Source organism: Cebus imitator, unplaced genomic scaffold, assembly GCF_001604975.1.
Source record: "Cebus imitator isolate Cc_AM_T3 unplaced genomic scaffold, Cebus_imitator-1.0 Scaffold709, whole genome shotgun sequence".
Taxonomy (NCBI): Eukaryota; Metazoa; Chordata; class Mammalia; order Primates; family Cebidae; genus Cebus; species Cebus imitator.
The window spans coordinates 294467-302782 of NW_016108024.1; the positions used below are offsets into that span (position 1 = coordinate 294467).

The window sequence follows — 8316 nt, forward strand, 5'->3', positions numbered from 1 at the left end:
ACCCCATCCCACTAACTGGACAAGCCCACCAAAGCCACTGACCACTTACCAAGACTTCACAATGGTTTGATGACTATGTGCAGGATGCTGATTTGAGCCTCTCCCAATTCTCTAATAACCTCACTGGAGGTTAACCAGGCAGGGCTCAATATATCTCTTCACCAGTGGCATAGTTTCTGATTGCATGTGACATCACCTATAGCACAGGGAGAAGAAAAAAACAAACGTAAGATGGAACAGTCAAGGTTTGAGATCCAGCCTTAATTTTATTTTTAACACCTTAGTCAGTTATCCAGCCAGCCACACCATGGATCTCAGATTTTAATCTTGCTAAGCATTCACACTAGCATCACAATTATATTATCTGGCAAAGGCAGTTGCAAGATCTACAATTTTTAGTAAGGATTCCTGCCCTCATTTTAAATGAGATAACCTGGGTACAGAGGTACCAATGATGACACCAAAGCGTTAGTACTCAGATGAGAACTCTCATGCTTATCTAAGTAGATTCCTTCAAATTCTTCCCCTCTTTAGACTTCAATATCACTATCTGTGAAAGGAGGTAAACTTGATCCCTTAGTGGCCTTTCTGTGTCTGGCAGTTAATGAACCTACATTCTTTAGTCCTGACCAAAACAGCCTGCAAAAGGTGAATGAAACCTTCATCTAGTCATCAGATGGCATCTGGTTTTCACACTGATAGGAAAAGGTTACAAAACTCTGACCTCTTGGACCAAGCCCCTATCACTTACAATCTCAACTCCCACCAGGACTCAGCTTACCTTAAGTGAAAAGGAACTGAACATTACCTGCTCCCTCACCTAGCTGCCTGAGTTATTAAAAGGACCACAAAAAGCTAGGCAGACCAGTGGCTAGGCCCCTACCTTCAAGAATCAACCACTGGAATAACTGGCTCTGAGTCATGAGACACAAACCAAAGACTATCAAGGAATCCTTTCCCTTTTTCTTTTTTTGAGACGGAGTCTTGCTCTGCCACCCAGGCTAGAGTGCGGTGGCCCAATCTCCACCTCCCAGGTTCAAGCGATTCTCCTGCCTCAGCCTCCCAAGTAGCTGGGATTACAGACTACCCCAAGGGCGCCAGGATAATTTTAGTATTTTTAGTAGAGATGGGGTTTCACCATCTTGGCTAGGCTGGTCTCGAACTCCTGACCTCATGATCCATCCGCCTTGGCCTCCCAAAATGCTGGGACTATAGGCCTGAGCCACCATACCCAGCCAAGGGGTCCTTTCTTTCTTTTTTTTTTTGAGACGGAGTCTCGCTCTGTCACCAGACTGGAGTGCAGTGGCACAACCTCCACTCACTGCAACCTCTGCCTCCCAGGTTCAAGTGATTCTCCTGCCTCAGCCTCCCTAGTAGCTGGGACTACAGGTGCACATCACCATGCCCAGCTAATTTTTGTATTTTTGGTAGAGACGGGGTTTCACCATGTTGGCCAGGATGGTCTTAATCCCTTGACCTCATGATCCACCCGCCTCAGCCTCCCAAAACTCTGGATTACAGACTTGAGCCACCACACTTGGCCAGGATCCTTTCTTTCTAAGGAAGCAGCCTACTGCCTGTAAGTTTCTCAGTCCCTAGCTACTTAGCATGAAAAGTAACCCAGAAATCTGGCAATTCAGGAATAGCCCAAAGCCCAGTTACTGTTATCATTATATGCTGGCAGCACTAGCATATACTGCTAAGTTTTCTGTTACTTACTCAGTGAAATGCAGGCAACCCTCAACTGAAACCCCTGGAAGACCCAAGGAGCAGCTACCCAGGACTTACCCACCAGCAAGAAAGTATCTGTCCTCTCATCTACTAGTGACCATGAGACCCAGGTAGAAAGTTCTCCCACCGTAGTTATGGAAGATTAGTGCTGCCTAGCTGAGAGGAGAGGGGAAGCAGGAGCCTTGATAGGCTTGAGCCATCTCTTTATTGGCACAACTAAGGCCACCATTTACTAGAGCAAGACCTGCATATTCATAAGCAGCTGCTGCCACTAGCAATTACTGTAGCTTTAAAGCCCAGAGGGACAAGGGTAGAAAAAGAACGTGTGGAGGGCCTAACTGGGAAATAAATGGTAAGTGTAAACACTGATCCAGAAAATGCTTGTACTAAGGAGCCAGGAATAGAGGGGTAGGTAGTAATTAGTGCCTTCCTCTGAAGACAGTGATCTTATTTCTACCATTCCCTTCCCCCACCCCACCCAGCTCTTTTCTGAACTAAATTTCTCCAGTTTCCAGGCCCCCTCGCCATCCCCATTTATTCTACTTTTGTTTGGGTCAACAATTTTAAAATGGAAATAGTTTCAATGTGTCTCTAACTTTGAAAGTCATAGATGAACACTGCAAAAAAAAAAAAAAAAAAAAAAATTCCAGAACTATATTAGGCAAAGAATGCAAAAATCAGCCAGAATCCCAGGAAAGTTTAACACTTGGGGTATGTTCTTCCAACAACTTTCATGTACATGCACAAACATGAATTCTTATTTTACAATGATTAGATGAAATCATACTATTGCTCTTTAGCCTGTTTTTAATTAATATACTGTATACAACTTTCCAAGTCAAATGTTTATCTACAAGATGTTTTATTTTTAATGGCTATGTTGTGCCATTACAACAAAATGTATTTAGCCAAATTCCTATTCTTGACTAGGTAAGTTTTTCCATTATTTAGCTGTTATGAACACCACGAAAATGTGCTCATATCTAAATCTTCTGTAATAATGTTAAACACATATTTGGGGGTATATCCCTATAAATGAATACAAACCTTACAGTGTAAGAGAATTACCAAGATCAGTAAAACAAGGTCTGTACCCTTGAGTTTAAATCAAAGGAGACAGACACAAACAGGTAACATTTAACATTATCATGTCCATGGACAAAGATAAACGAAATTTCATGGTGATTCCTAATTGAAACTGCAGCTCTTGCTAACAGAAAAGGCTGAAAGAATACTATTAGTAGCACAAGTTAAAAATCCATTTGCTAGAATTCCAAAGAATTATGCTAATGCTAAATATTGCCTCATTAGCATTTCAATATGACGTTGTTTTTTCTCCTTTAGCAAGCCTTAAAGGAAAGAAACAAGCAGAAGCTGCTCAGAAAACCACCTACCCCAAAGGCAGAGAACTGAGTAAGGTACAGGGCAGTATGACACTTGACCTAGACTTCCATCTTTCCTTCCCTCTACTATTTCCAGTAAACAACAGTGAGCTGGCCAGACACAGTGGCTCACGCCTGTAATCCCAGCACTTTGGGAGGCCAAGTCGGGTGGATGTTGAGGTCAGGAATTCAAAACCAGCCTGGTCAAGATGGTAAAACCGCATCTCTACTAAAAATGCAAAAATTAGCTGGGCGTGGTGGCAGGGGCCTGTAATCCCAGCTTCTTAGAAGGCTGAGGCAGAGAATTGCTTGAAGACAGGAGGCGGAGGTTGCAGTGAGCCAAGATCACGCCAATGCACTCCAACCTGGGTGACAGAGCAAGACTCTGTCTCAAAAAAAAAAAAAAAAAAAAAAAGCAGTGAGCTATGGCTATTTCCTTTCAGAAACAACATGGATTCTCTCCCCGAGACTCATTCCTGCACAGATCTGCTTACACATAGTTGAGATGTGCTGGTATTCATGCCGACTTAGAAGGTACAAATAAGAATGAAAAGAAACTTTTTCAGCACCATGATGGGTCAGATATAGATGACATTAACACGGATGACAGACGGATTTTTAAAACCAACTCAACAAAGATGAGTTAATGTGATAATGCAAACAGTCCTGAACCTTTTAGTAACATTTCAGTCATAGGCGCATATACAATGGTGGTTCCATAAGATGATAACACCAAATTTTTACTGTACCTTTTCTATGTTTAGATATACAAATACTTACCATTGTGTTCCAAATGCCTACAGTATTCAATACAGCAACATGCTGTACAGGTTTGTGGCCTAGGAGGAATAGGCTATATCATATAGCCTAGGCGTATAGTAAGCTATACCATCTAGGTTAGTGTAAGTACAGCCCTCTGTGATGCTCACACAATAAAATCACTTAATTACGCATTACTCAGAACACATCCTGTCTTTAAGCAACACACGACTGTATAATTAAATGTTAATTATAAAATCTAAGTGTTGGGTATATGGTTTTTCGCTGTACAGTTTTTTCAACTTTTCTGTATGTATGTTTGACAACTTTCACAACAAAATGTTGGGGAAAATCCAGCAAGCAGCTTTAAAAATATAGCTATAAGTCCTTTCCTTCATTATATTTTATTACTAGGATGATCCTATCCAACAAGATGAGCCTATTCAATGCTTCCTCCGTTTTGTTTTAGATTTAGCTTTCTCAAACATGACTTTGAGCTCTCCCACTTTTTAATGAAGTGAAATGAATCAAAATGTATTCATAGGTAGTTTACCAAGATAGTACATGTAAAGTTGGTGAGGCATAAGGGGAGGGGCTCTGGCTCACTACCTGCATACATCTAAATAAATTAATATTTTGGACACCCCACTTCTTCATTTAAAAATTACCATTAGGATCCTCTAAACATTTGCCTCAGCTTACCTTTCTGCCTTAGCCCACATTAAATCCTTATTTCCAATATTCTCATTGCAAAGAACTGTGCAGGAAGGAGGGGAGCAAGGGTGAAGGCACCAGAGCATGCTATGTTCACATGCTTCAAGTCTGAATATAATAAAAGTCATTTCTAGAATAGAGGTTCAAAGCTTGATGTTGAAGGATAGGGTATAACTGACTTGAGTGCAGGACCCTGGGGGAGGTCCTATAATCTCCTACTTTAAAACATGTCTTAGCTGGCTTATCTGTAAAAAGGAAAAAGACTTGTCACAAGTAATGACAAAGTAAATATGAATTATAAATATGAATTTCTGGTCTGGTAAATGGAATGAGGAATGAAACCATCACTGTTGTGTGATGATCCAGAGCAGGCACAGCAATCTTTTTCTATAAAGGCTTTGCAGGCCACAATGTCTCCGATATATTTAATGGCAAAAAACAGCAACTACTTTTGCACCAAACTAATAGCTACTTACTTAACTCTGCCATTGGGATGCCAAAATGGCCCCACATAAAACATTGATGAATGAACATGGCTGTGTTCCAGTATAGAACTGTATTTGCAAAAACAGGTAGCCCATGGGCAATAAAGTTTGCCCACCCCTGGTTTAGAATATGGAGTCTGGTTGGGTGTAGTGGCTCACACCTGTAATCCCAGCACTCTGGGAAGCCGAGGGAGGCAGATCGCTTGAGTTCAGGAGTTTGAGAACAGCCTGGCTAACATAACAAGACCCTGTCTCTACAAAAAATACAAAAATTAGCCAGGACTGGTTGCACACACCTATTGTCCTAACGCAGAATGCTGACGTGGAAGGATCACCTAAGCCTAGGAGTTCGAGGCTACAGTGATCCGTCATACCATTGCACTCCAGCCTGGGCAACAGAGCGAGAACTTGTCTCTTTAAAAAAAAAAAAAAAAAAAGAAAAGTATAGGGGCCGGGCGCGGTGGCTTAAGCCTGTAATCTCAGCACTTTGGGAGGCCGAGGCGGGTGGATCACGAGGTCAAGAGATCGAGACCATCCTGGTCAACATGGTGAAACCCCGTCTCTACTAAAAATACAAAAAATTAGCTGGGCATGGTGGCGCATGCCTGTAATCCCAGCTACTCAGGAGGCTGAGGCAGGAGAATTGCCTGAACCCAGGAGGCGGAGGTTGCGGTGAGCCGAGATCGCGCCATTGCACTCCAGCCTGGGTAACAAGAGCGAAACTCCGTCTCAAAAAAAAAAAAAAAAAAGAAAGAAAAGTATAAAGTCCTACCTAGGAATACTATTTGGATGATGACCTGGGCCCTGAGGATAAGGCCCTCATCTAACAGTTATCACTCAAGTCCCACCAAGAAAGCAAGTGTCAGCAGTAGCAACAGTTGCAACATCTGTAAATACCAAGGACTGAAATCCAAACACAAAATGGCATTTTCTCATGAGAAACTCTAAAGAAGATATACACATAACTAGAAAGAAATATCAAGTTTCTGACCACATGCTTTTTGAAGAAACAGTTGACAATCCAGAGCCTGTGGAGATCACTTTAGCAGGCACACAATAAATGTTTGTTGATGAGTCATTCATTTATTCATCTAATAAACATTTACTGAGGCCTACTAATGTGCCAGGCTGGGCTCTGGAGATGAAGACACCTTCCTTGCCCTCAAGGAGCTCACAGTCTAACTGATAACAGGAAGAGAGACAGGCATATACACAGACAATTACAATACAATCTGATAAGTGCTGTAACACTTATCAGGTTGTATTATAATGGCCGATGTAAAATTTCTTTCCAGGGGGTGCTGCTCCAGGCTGTTGCTGGCTGTAACATCAAGAGAGGGGAGGAATAAATTATAGAAATCAAAGGTTAAATGCTTTTCAGTTATTTCAAATATTCAGGCTTTCCCTAATCCCTGGCCATAGATGGATTTGGGAACTAGACACTGGCATGATGTAAAATGGGACTTCCATGCACAGACTTCCAATAAAGGACCTTCTAAAACCCCTCTTCTAAAATGACTTTTTTTTTTTTTTTTTTTTTTTTTTTACTCCTCTTAACCTCCCCGCTCTAATTCGTACATGAGCCTGGTTTAACATCTACAACTAGTAAAATGCTGAAAAATGGGAGCTTACAACTAACTGGATTAACCCAGTGTAACCGGATAGCAAAAAGCAGTAAGTTACAGCTCATTTGGCACTTCTAAATCCAATAATCCTCATCCTTCACTGAAAAAAATAAGTTAGAATGTTATTAAATATGAAATAGATAATATACACATCATAGAGTACGAATAAGTTAGAACATTTACTTAATAAACATAATTGGACAGATTTTCTGAACTAGAAATAACACTCAGCTTCAGTAAACCAGAATTAGACCCCTCCAAAACCTGAGACTATTTAATTCGCCTATGTATTATAAACAAGGAATATGAAACTGAGAGGTAACACACTCTGCCCATTCCCTTTTCAAAATTGTGTGAGTGATAGTAACAGACTCCTTGAGACAAAATTACCACTGTAATAGTTATTTGGTTCAGATGGTTTTATACAAAGATAGGATGGTATTTTTCTGTGCCTCATACTTTTCTTAATAATGCCTAGGTTTTTAATGGCTCTTTTGCTCTGTACCAGCAAATTGGGCAGATAACATCAGTAAGTTGTTGACAGTTATACTGAGATCATTGTTTTGAGACCCAATGTCTTTAGGAGGCTGTTATTTAATAAGTTTAACATACTATTTTCCCCTAAAGTTACTAAACTGCTCTTGCCTACACACTGTTCCTTTCTGCCAATTAGCTCTTTCCTGGTGCCTTCTCAGATTAGCATTTCATATCCTCAAAGCACTTAACAGTATGTATAAATATGGACATTTCACTACTGCCCATATTCTCCCTCAGACCACTCAGAAATATTTAAAATAAGACCAGTCCCTGAATGGATCAGGGAGAAGGGACCACTGTTTTGTTTCTTGTCTAAATTAGTTTCTCATTAAAGACAAAATGTTGCCCTGTCTTCTCCCCACACCCAAAGCCAGGGAGCACCAACGATGTGCAGTACTCAAAAGTGCTTTCCTTTCAGATAAAAAGAAATGGATTTCTATTTAAAAATCAGACAAGGCTAAGCAAAGTGGCTCATGTCTGTAATTCCGGCACTTTGGGAGTCCCAAGTGGGAGGATCACTTGAGCCCAGGAGTTCCAGACCAGCCTGGGCAAGACCTCCACACTAAAAATAAAAACAAAAATAAGATAGAGGTCAGACAAATGTTATCTCAAAATGGCTACCAAAAACCAGACATGTATCCACACAACAGTTATATCTGGAATTGCAAACATTTCTTTAGACTCAATGGCAACAAATATTACTGGGAGCATATCCTCGACAAATGACATTTGCAATTTACAAATAACATTCAGGCACAAATTGACTAATTCACAAAAGGAAACAGAGCTAGTAATTGAGATCTGAAAGTCCAGCCTTACCAATAATCAGAGAACTGTATCACAAAACAAAGATATCAGCCAGGTATGGTGGCTCATCCCTATAATCCCAGCATTTTGGGAAGCTGAGGCAGGAGAATCACTTGAGCCCAGGAGTTCAAGACAAGCCTGAGCAACATGGCAAAACCCCATCTCTACAAAAAAATTTAAAAATTAGCTGGACATGGTGGCGCACACCTGTAGTCCCGCTACTCAGGAGGCTGAGGTGGGAGAATGTCTGGAGCCCTGGAGGTTGAGGCTTCAGTG

The 8316-nt window shown here is 41.1% G+C and overlaps 1 long non-coding RNA gene across 4 annotated transcripts in view; it reads right to left on the bottom strand.

Annotated features, from left to right (window-relative positions):
• LOC108296403 overlaps positions 1 to 8316 on the bottom strand; it is a 20844-nt gene that overhangs the window by 7996 nt on the left and 4532 nt on the right. For all 4 annotated transcript variants that reach the window (XR_001821842.2, XR_001821845.2, XR_005198393.1 and 1 more), the window contains exon 2: positions 50 to 196. This is a non-coding gene — a long non-coding RNA (uncharacterized LOC108296403). The remainder of the gene's footprint in view (positions 1 to 49; positions 197 to 8316) is intronic.